Below are 14816 nucleotides of genomic sequence, written 5' to 3' on the forward strand. Positions count from 1 at the left end.
CGCATCTGCATGAACAAGTTCGGCAGGTGATGCAAGGTGTTGCCCAGGCCTTTTAGCCATCCGCCTCCCTGCCAGAAGGCGTTGCAGAGCTTACAGAGAAGCTCAAGGGAGCACGGCGGCGCTTCCAATTATGGAAGATATCGGCCTGCCGACAAGGTGCCCGAGATGCCTGGGCCATGGTGAAGATGCGGTACACCAAGGCTGAACCAAATCACATGGCCGAGGTCGGACCTGTGGGGCCCAACGGAAAAGAGATCCCCGTTAGCTTAGTTTATGGCAAGTAGAATTAGCCGCAAAGTATTCCCAACAGAATTGTAGGCTAGACCGCCTGTTGGATGGTATAGAGGAGGAATTTAGTCAGTCTGCATGACTATGTAATTAAAGTAACATGTATAAGGCCTTCTAGCAGGATTGTAGATCATTTGTCATGGCGGACCTTTTTGCTTCAACCTCAGGACCCGATAGTCCGGAGTGTATACGAATACCCGCTCAGTTGTAAGAACCGGGGTATGCGTGGAGACTAGGCGTAGGGGTCATTGGTGCTTGAACAGACAAGTGCCCAACTAGTTACGTTATATTACATGGGTAGTAAGAAACATCTTCCAGGGAGAATAGTTCCGTTAAGGGTTCCTTTCCCTGGGTAAGCATGCCCTAAAGTGCATGTCCGGACTACGATAGGAAACGCAGGAAAAAACATCTAGGGGCAGATATGGAAAATAAATAAAAATCATCTTTTGTTCACTGACCGAATATTCCCTTAAGAACTCTAGCTTTCGGCTTCACCCAGTCTGAGGTACACATCCGGCTGACCCGGTAGTAACAATCACAGAGCTGCTCCCCTTATGCCCTAGCCGAATTAACGGGAACGTAGGGCATAAATACAAGAGCCAGGCAACCCAGCTTGGCCAAAACTTAAGTCATATCGATGCATATAATGGCGAAAAAAGGTACATGTGGAAGCATAACACATGTGCGGGGCACGAGGCCCAAATAAATAATCAAGCTTCTGTGAAAGAAGCCCCCAGGTATGATGAGTGTGGCTAGTGCATCTGTAATGTGCAAACGAGGCGCAAGTTGGCCTTTGAAGGCTGGGAGAAAGAATAAAAGAAAGAAATAAAAACAAGACAGATAATGTATAAAAAATGGACAGAGGAAGGGGACGAACACAGGGTCTGGCGCTAGGCGTAGAATCTTCGGAGCCTGGTCGCGTTCCATGGGTTTGGCTCGAGTCGATTAGTCAATGCATCCCGCAGTCGGTATGCTCCACCGGTCAGAACTTCGTCAATAATGAAGGGACCTTCCCATTTGGGCTCGAGCTTGTTCTTTTTCTTATCCGGCAGACGTAGAACTAGTTCACCAACGTTATAAGTTTTGGCCCATACTTCTCTGCTTTGGTATCTATGAGCCTGTTGCTGATAAAATGCGGAACGGGCTTTTGCCACATCGCGATCCTCCTCCAAGTTGTCCAGACTGTCCTACCGATCAAGCTTGGCTTCTCTTTCTTTGTACATGCGCACTCAAGGTGAGTCATGAATTATGTCACTGGGCAAGACTGCCTCTGCGCCATATGTTGGGTAACGTAGCATAAATTCAAAATTTTCCTACGTGTCACCAAGATCTATCTATGGAGTCATCTAGCAACGAGGGAGGAGTGGATCTACATACCCTTGTAGATCGCGCGCGGAAGCGTTCAAGAGAACGGGGTTGATGGAGTCGTACTCGTCGTGATCCAAATCACCGATGATCCTAGCGCCGAACGGACGGCACCTCCGCGTTCAACACACGTATGGAGCAGCAACGTCTCCTCCTTCTTGATCCAGCAAGGGGGAGGAGAGGTTGATGGAGATCCAGCAGCACGACGGCGTGGTGGTGGAAGTAGCGGGATTCCAACAGGGCTTCGCCAAGAGCTGCGGGAGGAGGGAGATGTGTCATGGGAGGGAGAGGGAGGCGCCAGGGCTTAGGTATTGCTGCCCTCCCTTCCCCCACTATATATAGGGCCAAGGGAGAGGGGGGGCGCAGCCTTGGCCCTTCCTCCAAGGAAGGGTGCGGCCAGGGAGGAGTCCATCCTCCCCAAGGCACCTCGGAGGTGCCTTCCCCTTTTAGGACTCTTCCTTTCCCTTATATCTTGGTGCATGGGCCTCCTGGGGCTGGTGCCCTTGGCCCATACAGGCCAAGGCGCACCCCCTACAGCCCATGTGGCCCCCCGGGGCAGGTGGCCCCACCCGGTGGACCCCCAGGACCCTTCTGGTGGTCCCGGTACAATACCGGTGACCCCGAAACTTGTCCCGATAGCCGAAATAGCACTTCCTATATATAAATCTTTACCTACGGACCATTCCGGAACTCCTCGTGACGTCCGGGATCTCATCCGGATCTTCGAAAAACTTTCGGGTTACCGCATACTAATATCTCTATAACCCTAGCATCACCGAACCTTAAGTGTGTAGACCCTACGGGTTCGGGAACCATGCAGACATGACCGAGATGACTCTCCGGTCAATAACCAACAGCGGGATCTGGATACCCATGTTGGCTCCCACATGTTCCACGATGATCTCATCGGATGAACCACGATGTCAAGGACTTAATCAATCCCGTATACAATTCCCTTTGTCTATCGGTACGACACTTGCCCGAGATTCGATCGTCGGTATCCCGATACCTTATTCAATCTCGTTACCGGCAAGTCTCTTTACTCGTTCCGTAACACATCATCCCGTGATAAACTCCTTGATCACATTGTGCACATTATGATGATGTCCTATCGAGTGGGCCCAGAGATACCTCTCCGTTTACACGGAGTGACAAATCCCAGTCTCGATTCATGCCAACCCAACAGACACTTTCGGAGATACCTGTAGTGTACCTTTATAGCCACCCAGTTACGTTGTGACGTTTGGCACACCCAAAGCACTCCTACGGTATCTGGGAGTTGCACAATCTCATGGTCTAAGGAAATGATACTTGACATTAGAAAAGCTTTAGCATATGAACTACATGATCTTGTGCTAGGCTTAGGATTGGGTCTTTGTCCATCACATCATTCTCCTAATGATGGGATCCCGTTATCAATGACATCCAATGTCCATGGTCAGGAAACCGTAACCATGTATTGATCAACGAGCTAGTCAAATAGAGGCTTACTAGGGACATGGTGTTGTCTATGTATCCACACATGTATCTGAGTTTCCTATCAATACAATTCTAGCATGGACAATAAACGATTATCATGAACAAGGAAATATAATAATAACTAATTTATTATTGCCTCTAGGGCATATTTCCAACAGTCTCCCACTTGCACTAGAGTCAATAATCCAATTCACATTGATATGTGATTAACACTCAAGGTCACATCCCCATGTGACTAACACCCAAAGAGTTTACTAGAGTCAATAATCTAGTTCACATTACCATGTGATTAACACTCGATGAGTTCTGGGTTTGAACATGTTTATGATTGTGAGAGATGTTATAGTCAACGGGTCTGAATCTTTCAGATCCGTATGTACTTCGCAAATCTCTATGTCATCTTGTAGATGCAGCTACTATGCTATATTTGGAGCCATTTCAAATAACTGTTCTACTTGGAGCTATTCTAAATTGTTGCTCCATTATACGTATCCGGTATCGCTACTCAGAGCTATCCGGATAGGTGTTAAGCTTGCATCGATGTAACTCTTTACGTCGAACTCTTTATCACCTCCATAATCGAGAAAATTCCTTAGTCCACTAGTTACTAAGGATAAATTTGACCGCTGTCCTGTGATCCATTCTTGGATCACTCTTGTACCCCTTGACTGACTCATGGCAAGGCACACTTCAGGTGCGGTACACAGCATAGCATACTGTAGAGAGCCTATGATAAAAGCATAGGGGATGACCTTCGTCCTTCCTCTTTCTTCTGCCGTGGTCGAGCTTTAAGTCTTAACTTCATACCTTACAACTCAGGCAAGAACTCCTTCTTTGACTGATCCATCTTGAACACCTTCAAGATCATGTCAAGGTATGTGCTCATTTGAAAGTACCATTAAGTGTTTTGATCTATCCTTATAGATCTTGATGCTCAATGTTCAAGTAGCTTAATCCAGGCTTTCCATTGAAAAACACTTTCCAAATAACCCTATATGCTTTCCAGAAATTCTACATCATTTCTGATCAACAATATGTCAACATATATTTATCAGAAATTCTATAGTGCTCCCACTACTTCTTTGGAAATACAAGTTTCTCATAAACTTTGTATACACCCAAAACTTTGATCATCTTATCAAAGCATACATTCCAACTCCGAGATGCTTACTCCAGTCCATAGAAGGATTGCTGGAGCTTTGCATACTTATTAGCATCTTTCAGGATTGACAAAACCTTCCGGTTGTATCACATACAACCTTTCCTCAAGAAAATCGTCGAGGAAACAATGTTTTGACATCCTATCTGCAAGATTTCATAAATAATGCAGTAATCGCTAATATAATTCCAACAGACTCTTAGCATCGCTACGAGTGAGAAAGTCTCATCGTAGTCAACTCCTTGAACTTGTCGGAAAACATCTTAACGACAAGTCGAGCTTTCTTAATGGTGATACTTACCATCATTGTCCGTCTTCCTTTTAAAATCCATATGTACCTAACAGCCTTACGACCATCAAGTAGTTCTTCCAAAGTCTACACTTTGTTTTCATATATGGATCCTCTCTCGGATTTTATGGCCTCGAGCCATTTATCGGAATCCGGGCCCACCATCGCTTCTCCATAGCTCGTAGGTTCATTGTTGTCTAGCAACATGACTTCCAAGACAGGATTAGGTACCACTCTAAAGTAGTACTCATCCTTGTCATCCTACGAGGTTTGGTAGTGACTTGATCTGAAGTTTCATGATCACTATCATAAGCTTCCACTTCAATTGGTGTAGGTGCCACAGGAATAACTTCCTGTGCCCTGCCACACACTAGTTGAAGAGATGGTTCAACAACCTCATCAAGTCTCCACCATCCTCCCACTCAATTCCTTCGAGAGAAACTTTTCCTCGAGAAAGGACCCGATTCTAGAAACAATCCCTTATTGCTTTCAGATCTGAGATAGGAGGTATACCCAACTGTTTTGGGTGTCCTATGAAGATGCATTTATCCACTTTGGGTTCGAGCTTATCAGCCTGAAACTTTTCACATAAGCGTCGCAGCCCCAAACTTTTAAGAAATGACAGCTTAGGTTTCTCTAAACCATAGTTCATACGGTGTCATATCATCGGAATTACGTGGTGCCCTATTTAAAGTGAATGTGGTTGTCTCTAATGCCTAACCCATAAACTATCGTGGTAATTCGATAACAGACGTCATGGTATGCATCATATCCAATAGGGTGCAGTTATGATGTTCGGACACACCATCACACTACGGTGTTCGAGGCTATATTAGTTGTGAAACAATTTCCACAATGTCTTAATTCTGTGCCAAACTCGTAATTCAGATATTCATCTCTATGATCATATCATAGATATTTTATCCTCTTGTCACGACGATCTTTCAACTTCACCCTGAAATTACTTGAACCTTTCAATAATTCAGACTCGTGATTCATCAAGTAAATATAGTCAACATCTACTCAAATCATCTGTGAAGTAAGAACATAACGATATCCACTACATGCCTCAGCACTCATTGGATTGCACACATCAAAAATGTATTACTTCCAACAAGTTGCTTTCTAGTTCCATTTTACTGAAAATGAGGCTTTCAGTCATCTTGCCCATGTGGTATGATTTGTATGTCTCAAGTGATTCAAAATCAAGTGAGGTCAAACGATCCATCTGTATAGAGTTTCTTCATGCATATCTACCAACAAACATGGTTCGCATGTCTCAATCCTTTCAAAAATGAGTGAGTCCAAAGATCCATCAACATGGAGCTTCTTCATGCGTTTTATACCGATATGACTTAAGTGGCAGTGCCACAAGTAGGTGGTACTATCATTAATATCTTATATCTTTTGGCATGAACATGTGTATCACTACGATCGAGATTCAATAAACCATTCATTTTAGGTGCAAGACCATTGAAGGTATTATTCAAATAAACAGAGTAACTATTATTCTCCTTAAATGAATAACCGTATTGCGATAGTCATAATCCAATCATGTCTATGCTCAACGCAAACACCAAATGACAATTATTTAGGTTTAATCCCAATCTCAATGGTAGAGGGAGCGTGCGATGCTTGATCATATCAACATTGGAAACACTTCCAACACATATCGTCAGCTCACCTTTAGCTAGTCTCCGTTTATTCCGTAGGTTTTATTTCGAGTTACTAACACTTAGCGACCGAACCGGTATCTAATACCCTGGTGCTACTAGGAGTACTAGTAAAGTACACATCAACACAATGTATATCCAATATACTTCTATCGACCTTGCCAGCCTTCTAATCTACCAAGTATCTAGGGTAATTCTGCTCCAGTGGCTGTTCCCTTTATTACAGAAGCACTTAGTCTCGGGTTTGGGTTCAACCTTGGGTTTCTTCACTAGAGCAGCAGCTGATTTGCCGTTTCATGAAGCATCCCTTTTTGCCCTTGCCCTTCTTGAAACTAGTGGTTTCACCAACCATCAACAATTGATGCTCCTTCTTGATCTCTACTTTTGTGGTGTCAAACATCGCGAATATCTTAAGGATCATCATATATGCCCCTGATATATTATAGTTCATCACGAAACTCAAGCAGCTTGGTGGTAATGACTTCGGAGAACCATCACTATTTCATCTGGAAGATCAACTCCCACTCGATTCAAGCGATTGTTGTACTCAGACAATCTGAGCACAAGTTCAACAATTGAGATTTTCTCCCTTAGTTTGCAGGCTAAGAAAATCGTTGCAGGTCTTATACCTCTTGACGTGGGCACGAGCCTGAAATCCCAATTTCAGCCCTCGAAACATCTTATATGTTTCGCGATGTTTCAAAACGTCTTCGGTGCCTCAACTCTAAGCCGTTTAACTGAACTATCACGTAGTTATCAAAATGTGTATGTCAGATGTTCGCAACATCCATAGACAACGTTCTAGGTTCAGCACACTGAGCGGTGCATTAAGGACATAAGCCTTCTATGAAGCAATGAGGACAATCCTCAGTTTGCGGACCTAGTCCGCATAATTTCTACTATCAACTTTCAACTAAATTTTTCTCTAGGAACATATCTAAACAGTAGAACTGAAGCGCGAGATACGACATAATTTGCGAAGACCTTTGACTATGTTCAGGATAATTAAGTTCATCTTATGAACTCCCACTCAGATGGACATCCCTCCAGTCATCTAAGTGATTACATGATCCGAGTCAACTAGGCCGTGTCCGATCATCACGTGAGATGGACTAGTCATCATCGGTGAACATCTTCATGTTGATCGTATCTACCATACGACTCATGCTCGACCTTTCAGTCTCTTGTGTTCCGAGGCCATGTCTGTACATGCTATGCTCGTCAAGTCAACCTAAGTGTTTCGCGTGTGTAAATCTGTCTTACACCCGTTGTATGTGAACGTTAGAATCTAACACCCGATCATCACGTGGTGCTTCGAAACAACGAACTGTCGCAATGGTGCACAATTAGGGGGAACACTTTCTTGAAATTATTATGAGGGATCATTTTATTTACTACCGTCGTTCTAAGTAAACAAGATGCATAAACATGATAAACATCACATGCAATCAAATAGTGACATGATATGGCCATCATCACTTTGCTCCTCTTGATCTCCATCTTCGGGGCTCCATGATCATCATCGTCACCGGCATGACACCATGATCTCCATCATCATGATCTCTATCATCGTGTCTTCATGAAGTTGTCTCGTCAACTATTACTTCTACTACTACAGCTAACGGTTAGCAATAAAGTAAAGTAATTACATGACGTTTATGTTGACACCCAGGTCATAAATAAATTAAGACAACTCCTATGGCTCCTGCCGGTTGTCATACTGATCGACATGCAAGTCGTGATTCCTATTACAAGAACATGATCAATCTCATACATCACATATATCATTCATCACATCCTTTGGCCATATCACATCACATAGCATACCCTGCAAAAACAAGTTAGACGTCCTCTAATTGTTGTTTGCATGTTTTACGTGGCTGCTATGGGTTTCTAGCAAGAACGTTTCTTACCTACGCAAAACCACAATGTGATATGCCAATTGCTATTTACCCTTCATAAGGACCCTTTTCATCGAATCCGATCCGACTAAAGTGGGAGAGACAGACACCTGCCAGCCACCTTATGCAACTAGTGCATGTTTGTCGGTGGAACCGGTCTCACGTAAGCGTACGTGTAAGGTTGGTCCGGGCCGCTTCATCCCACAATGCCGCCGAATCAAGATTGGACTAGTAACGGTAAGCATATTGAACAAAATCAATGCCCACAACTACTTTGTGTTCTACTCGTGCATAGAATCTATGCAATAGGCCTAGCTCATGATGCCACTGTTGGGTAACGTAGCATAAATTCAAAATTTTCCTACGTGTCACCAAGATCTATCTATGGAGTCATCTAGCAACGAGGGAGGAGTGGATCTACATACCCTTGTAGATCGCGCGCGGAAGCGTTCAAGAGAACGGGGTTGATGGAGTCGTACTCGTCGTGATCCAAATCACCGATGATCTTAGCGCCGAACGGACGGCACCTCCGCGTTCAACACACGTACGGAGCAGCGACGTCTCCTCCTTCTTGATCCAGCAAGGGGGGAGGAGAGGTTGATGGAGATCCAACAGCACGACGGCGTGGTGGTGGAAGTAGCGGGATTCCAACAGGGCTTTGCCAAGCGCTGCGGGAGGAGGGAGATGTGTCATGGGAGGGAGAGGGAGGCGCCAGGGCTTAGGTATTGCTGCCCTCCCTTCCCCCCACTATATATAGGGCCAAGGGAGAGGGGGGTGTGCAGCCTTGGCCCTTCCTCCAAGGAAGGGTGCGGCCAGGGAGGAGTCCATCCTCCCCAAGGCACCTCGGAGGTGCCTTCCCCTTTTAGGACTCTTCCTTTCCCTTATATCTTGGCGCATGGGCCTCCTGGAGCTGGTGCCCTTGGACCATACAGGCCAAGGCGCACCCCCTACAGCCCATGTGGCCCCCCGGGGCAGGTGGCCCCACCCGGTGGACCCCCGGGACCCTTCCGGTGGTCTCGGTACAATACCGGTGACCCCGAAACTTGTCCCGATAGCCGAAATAGCACTTCCTATATATAAATCTTTACCTCCGGACCATTCCGGAACTCATCGTGACGTCCTGGATCTCATCCGGGACTCCGAACAACTTTCGGGTTACCGCATACTAATATCTCTATAACCCTAGCGTCACCGAACCTTAAGTGTGTAGACCCTACGGGTTCGGGAACCATGCAGACATGACCGAGATGACTCTCCGGTCAATAACCAACAGAGGGATCTGGATACCCATGTTGGCTCCCACATGTTCCACGATGATCTCATCGGATGAACCACGATGTCAAGGACTTAATCAATCCCGTATACAATTCCCTTTGTCTATCGGTACGACACTTGCCCGAGATTCGATCGTCGGTATCCCGATACCTTGTTCAATCTCGTTACCGGCAAGTCTCTTTACTCGTTCCGTAACACATCATCCCGTGATAAACTCCTTGATCACATTGTGCACATTATGATGATGTCCTACCGAGTGGGCCCAGAGATACCTCTCCGTTTACACGGAGTGACAAATCCCAGTCTCGATTCGTGCCAACCCAACAGACACTTTCGGAGATACCTGTAGTGTACCTTTATAGCCACCCAGTTACGTTGTGACGTTTGGCACACCCAAAGCACTCCTATGGTATCCTGGAGTTGCACAATCTCATGGTCTAAGGAAATGATACTTGACATTAGAAAAGCTTTAGCATACGAACTACATGATCTTGTGCTAGGCTTAGGATTGGGTCTTTGTCCATCACATCATTCTCCTAATGATGGGATCCCGTTATCAATGACATCCAATGTCCATGGTTAGGAAACCGTAACCATCTATTGATCAACGATCTAGTCAACTAGAGGCTTACTAGGGACATGGTGTTGTCTATGTATCCACACATGTATCTGAGTTTCCTATCAATACAATTCTAGCATGGACAATAAACGATTATCATGAACAAGGAAATATAATAATAACTAATTTATTATTGCCTCTAGGGCATATTTCCAACACCATACACCATAAAGAAGGGTGTATATCTGGTACTACGGTTCGGCGTGGTCCGCAGCCCCCAGAGTACGGAGTCGGGCTCCTCTACCCAGTGCGTGTTAGACTCCATTGAGGACCGCACTAGCATGGGTTTAATGCCGCTCATTATAAGACCGTTCGCGCGCTCCACTTGACCGTTGGTTTGTGGGTGATAGACCGAAGCATAATCGAGCCTGATGCCCATTTTGCTGCACCAGAGTTTTACCTCATCGGCAGTAAAGTTCGTGTCGTTGTCACTGATGATGTTGTGAGGGACGCCATAACAGTGTACGACCCCGGATATGAAGTCTATCACCGGTCCGGATTCGACTGTTTTAACAGGTTTGGCCTCTATCCATTTGGTGAATTTATCCACCATGACCAGTAAGTATTTTTTCTTGTGGGTTCCCCCTTTAAGGGGTCCAACCATGTCAAGCCCCCAGACCGCGAAGGGCCATGTAATGGGGATTGTTTGGAGGGCGGTGGGTGGCATGTGGCTTTGATTTGCAAAGAGCTGGCAACCGGCGCAACGTTGGACCAAGTCATGTGCATCTGCCCGGGCCGTTGGCCAATAGAATCCTGTATGGAAGGCCTTGCTGACAAGAGCCCGGGCTGCGGCATGGTGACCACCGAGTCCGGCGTGAATTTCTGCCAAAAGGTTCCGTCCTTCCTCTTCAGAGATACACCTTTGAAGGACTCCGGTGGTGCTTTTTTTATACAATTCTCCCTCATGGACCCTGTAGGCCTTAGATCGCCGCACTATGCAGCGTGCCTCATTTTGGTCCTCTGGAAGTTCCTGCCTAGTTAGGTAGGCCAGGAATGGTTCTGTCCACGGGGCTATGATGGCCATTATTGCGTGGGCCGAAGGTGTTATTTCGGTGGCGGAGCCTCCGATTGTGTCAGAGTGTTCGGTTTCGGGTATTTTGGCCGGGTCTGGATTATTGTTACCGGTGTCCCCTTCCAATACTACGGATGGCTTGAACAGCCTCTCCAGAAATATGTTGGGGGGGACCGCGTCGCGTTTTGCACCGATGCGGGCAAGGATATCTGCCGCCTGATTGTTTTCCCGAGCCACATGATGAAATTCGAGCCCCTCGAACCGAGCTGACATTTTTAGGACGGCGTTGCGATAGGCCGCCATTTTCGGATCCTTGGCATCAAAGTCTCTATTTATTTGGGATATTGCAAGGTTTGAATCCCCCCGCACCCTAGGCGTTGAATGCCCATGGATACTGCCATCCGGAGACCATGTAAAAGGGCCTCATATTTGGCTATGTTGTTGGAGTCCGTATACATTATCTGGAGTACGTACTGAACTATATCTCTAGTTGGGGACGTCAAAACGACGCCAGCCCCCAGACTAGCCAACATTTTGGAGCCGTTGAAGTGCATGATCCAGTTGGAATATGCGCCGTACTCTTTAGGGAGTTCGGCTTCCGTCCATTCGGCGACAAAGTCAGCCAATACTTGCGACTTAATGGCTCGCCGCGGCTTGTAAGTTATGTCAAACGGGAGGAGCTCAATGGCCCATTTGGCAATATGGCCCATGGCGTCGCGGTTGTTTATAATATCATTAAGTGGCACTTCCGAGGGTACTGTTATCGAACACTCTTGAAAGTAGTGTCGCAGCTTCCGGGATGCCATGAATACCGCGTATGCTAGATAATGCGGGTACCGTGAGTTGCATGGAGTAAGGACAGTGGATACATAGTAGACCGGCTTTTGAAGGGGGAATTTATGTCCGTCCATTTCTCGTTCGACGACGAGCACTGCGCTCACAACTTGATGAGTTGCCAGAATGTATAACAGCATTGGTTCGCCAATGTTTGGCGCGGCCAGGACTGGGTTGGTTGCCAATATGGATTTTATTTCTTCCAATCCAGCTGTGGCGGCATCTGTCCACTCAAAGTGTTCGGTGCGCCGAAGGAGGCGATAAAGGGGTAATGCCTTTTCTCCCAGACGGGAGATAAAGTGTCTTAGAGCCGCCACACATCCGGTTAATTTATAGATTTGTTTGAGGTCCGTTGGGATATCCAATTGTGACAGAGCTCGGATCTTGGCCGGATTTGCTTCAATTCCTCTGCCGGATACAATGAAGCCCAAGAGCTTTCCGGCTGGCACACCGAAAATGCATTTTTCCGGGTTGAGCTTGATGTCATATGTTCGGAGGTTATCGAATGTGAGCCTCAAGTTGTCTACTAGAGATTCGACATGTTTGGTTTTGACGACCATGTCATCTACGTATGCATCCACTGTTTTGTCGATCTGGTTTGCCAGACATGTCTGAATCATGCGCTGATATGTTGCGCCGGCGTTTTTGAGCCCAGAGGGCATTGTGTCGAAGCAGAAGGGGCCGTATGGTGTGATGAATGCCGTTGCGGCTTGGTCGGGCTCCGCCATCTTAATTTGGTGGTAGCCGGAGTATGCGTCGGGGAAACACAATGAATCGTGTCCTGCGGTAGCGTCGATAATTTGATCGATGCGGGGGAGGGGGAATGGATCCTTTGGGCAAGCCTTGTTGAGGTCCTTAAAATCGACGCATAGGAGCCAGGATTTGTCCTTCTTTGGTACCATCACCAGGTTTGCTAGCCAGTCCGAATGTTTTATTTCTCTAATGAATCCGGCCTCCAATAACTTGGCTAGTTCCTCTCCCATGGCTTGTCTCTTAGGTTCAGAGAAACGTCGAAGAGCCTGCTTGACCGGCTTGAATCCCTTTAGAATATTGAGGCTGTGCTCGGCCAGCCTGCGTGGGATTCCTGGCATGTCTGAAGGGTGCCAGGCAAAAATGTCCCAGTTCTCGCATAGGAACTCTCGTAGTGCGGCATCTACGTCAGGGTTTAATTGTGCCCCGATGGAAGCTGTTTTTGTAGGGTCCGTTGGACGGACTTGGAATTTGACTATTTCATCCACCGGTTTAAAGGAGGTGGACTTGGATGTCTTATCGAATATCACATCGTCCCTGTTCACCATGGAGCACAGCGCAGTCAGTTCCTCAGCCGCTAGGGCTTCGGATAATGCCTCGAGGGCCAGTGCGGCTGTCTTGTTTTCGGCGCGGAGTGCTGTGTCCGAATCACTAGCAAGAGTGATAATTCCGTTGGGTCCGGGCATTTTGAGCTTCATGTACCCGTAATGGGGTATGGCTTGGAATATTGTGAACGCCTCCCACCCTAACAGGGCGTGGTAACCGCTATTGAGCGGGGCCACTTGGAACATAATCTCTTCGGACCTATAATTCTCCGGCGTGCCGAACACCACATCTAGTGTGATTTTGCCTCTACAGTGCGCTTCCCGACTAGGGATTATTCCTCTAAAGGTTGTGCTGCTTCGCTCGATGCGGTTCCAGTCTATTTCCATTTTTTGAAGGGTTTCCTCATAGATGAGGTTTAATCCGCTGCCGCCGTCCATGAGTACCTTGGTGAGTCGAAAGCCGTCCACAATTGGACTGAGGACCAATGCGGCTGGTGTTCGGGCTGTTTGGAATTTAGGTTCGTCACTGGCATTGAAAGTAATAGCCGTGTCACTCCATGGGTTTATTGTCGCCACGTGGTAGATTTCGGCAAGGCTGCGGAGTGTTTGCTTTCGCCTATTATTTGATGCGAAGGTCTCGAAGACCGTTAATATCGTACTGGTATTTCTGGGATGGTGCTCTATGGCTTTTGGAATTAGGAGATCGTCGCCACTTTTGGCTACCTGCCGGAGTATCCAACATGCTCTAAGGCTATGTGTTGGTATGGCGCCCTCTGTACTGTGAATTTTACAGGGTCCATTGAGCCATCCCTCCAGTACGGTTCCATGCCCTATAGAGGGTTTTTGCTTTTTGGTAGTTGACCCAGGTGTCTTTTGATAGTGCACCCTTTTATTTCGAACTGGGTTTGTATTTACTGCCGGATTATCCCAAAAGTTTGTTCCGGTTTTCCAGGCACTTTCCATCACATAGTACTTTCGTACTATGGACGCCAAGTCAGCGAAGCGTGATATCTCACGGCGATTTATGGCGTTAGGGATTCCCTTGTCCATGCAATTATTGCAGAAAAATAAGATTGCGTCTTCCTCGCGACAGTCCTTGACCTTGTTTATCGCAAGGAGGAATCTGGCCCAATAGTGATGTATAGTTTCCTGGGGCTCTTGCCTGATGTGGGAAAGATCGCTTATGTTTGGGTGGGTGGGTGGAATTGAATCCGAACCCTTACCCGATCTGGGATCCAGGGGCCGAGGAATTTCCAATTTTGGAAATTCTGGTTCCGGGGTGTTGCAAAATAATCCTGGCCCGCTGCCTGACTCTAAGTTCAGGGATTGGATGCTGTCCTCCCGCGAACGGGTATCCGGCTCAGAGAGCCCAGGAATCTGGACATAGTTGGTCCTCAATATGGAGGAGAGGTCGCCGCATTGTTCCTCCACCACTGCAATATGATGTGTGACCGATGGAGAGTTAATCTCCCTTTGATCAGTTTTAAGCCCAATCCGATCATAGTCTGTAGCGACTCCCAGGGCGGCGATGCGATCCAAGAGCTCATTTAGGGAGGCGAGCTCCATTGGATCCATCTGTTCGGCGAGTGCCGATTAGACATGGAGGCTGTTTTCGATGACCCGAGAA

This window comes from Triticum urartu, chromosome 3, assembly GCF_003073215.2.
Source record: "Triticum urartu cultivar G1812 chromosome 3, Tu2.1, whole genome shotgun sequence".
NCBI classification, from domain to species: domain Eukaryota; kingdom Viridiplantae; phylum Streptophyta; class Magnoliopsida; order Poales; family Poaceae; genus Triticum; species Triticum urartu.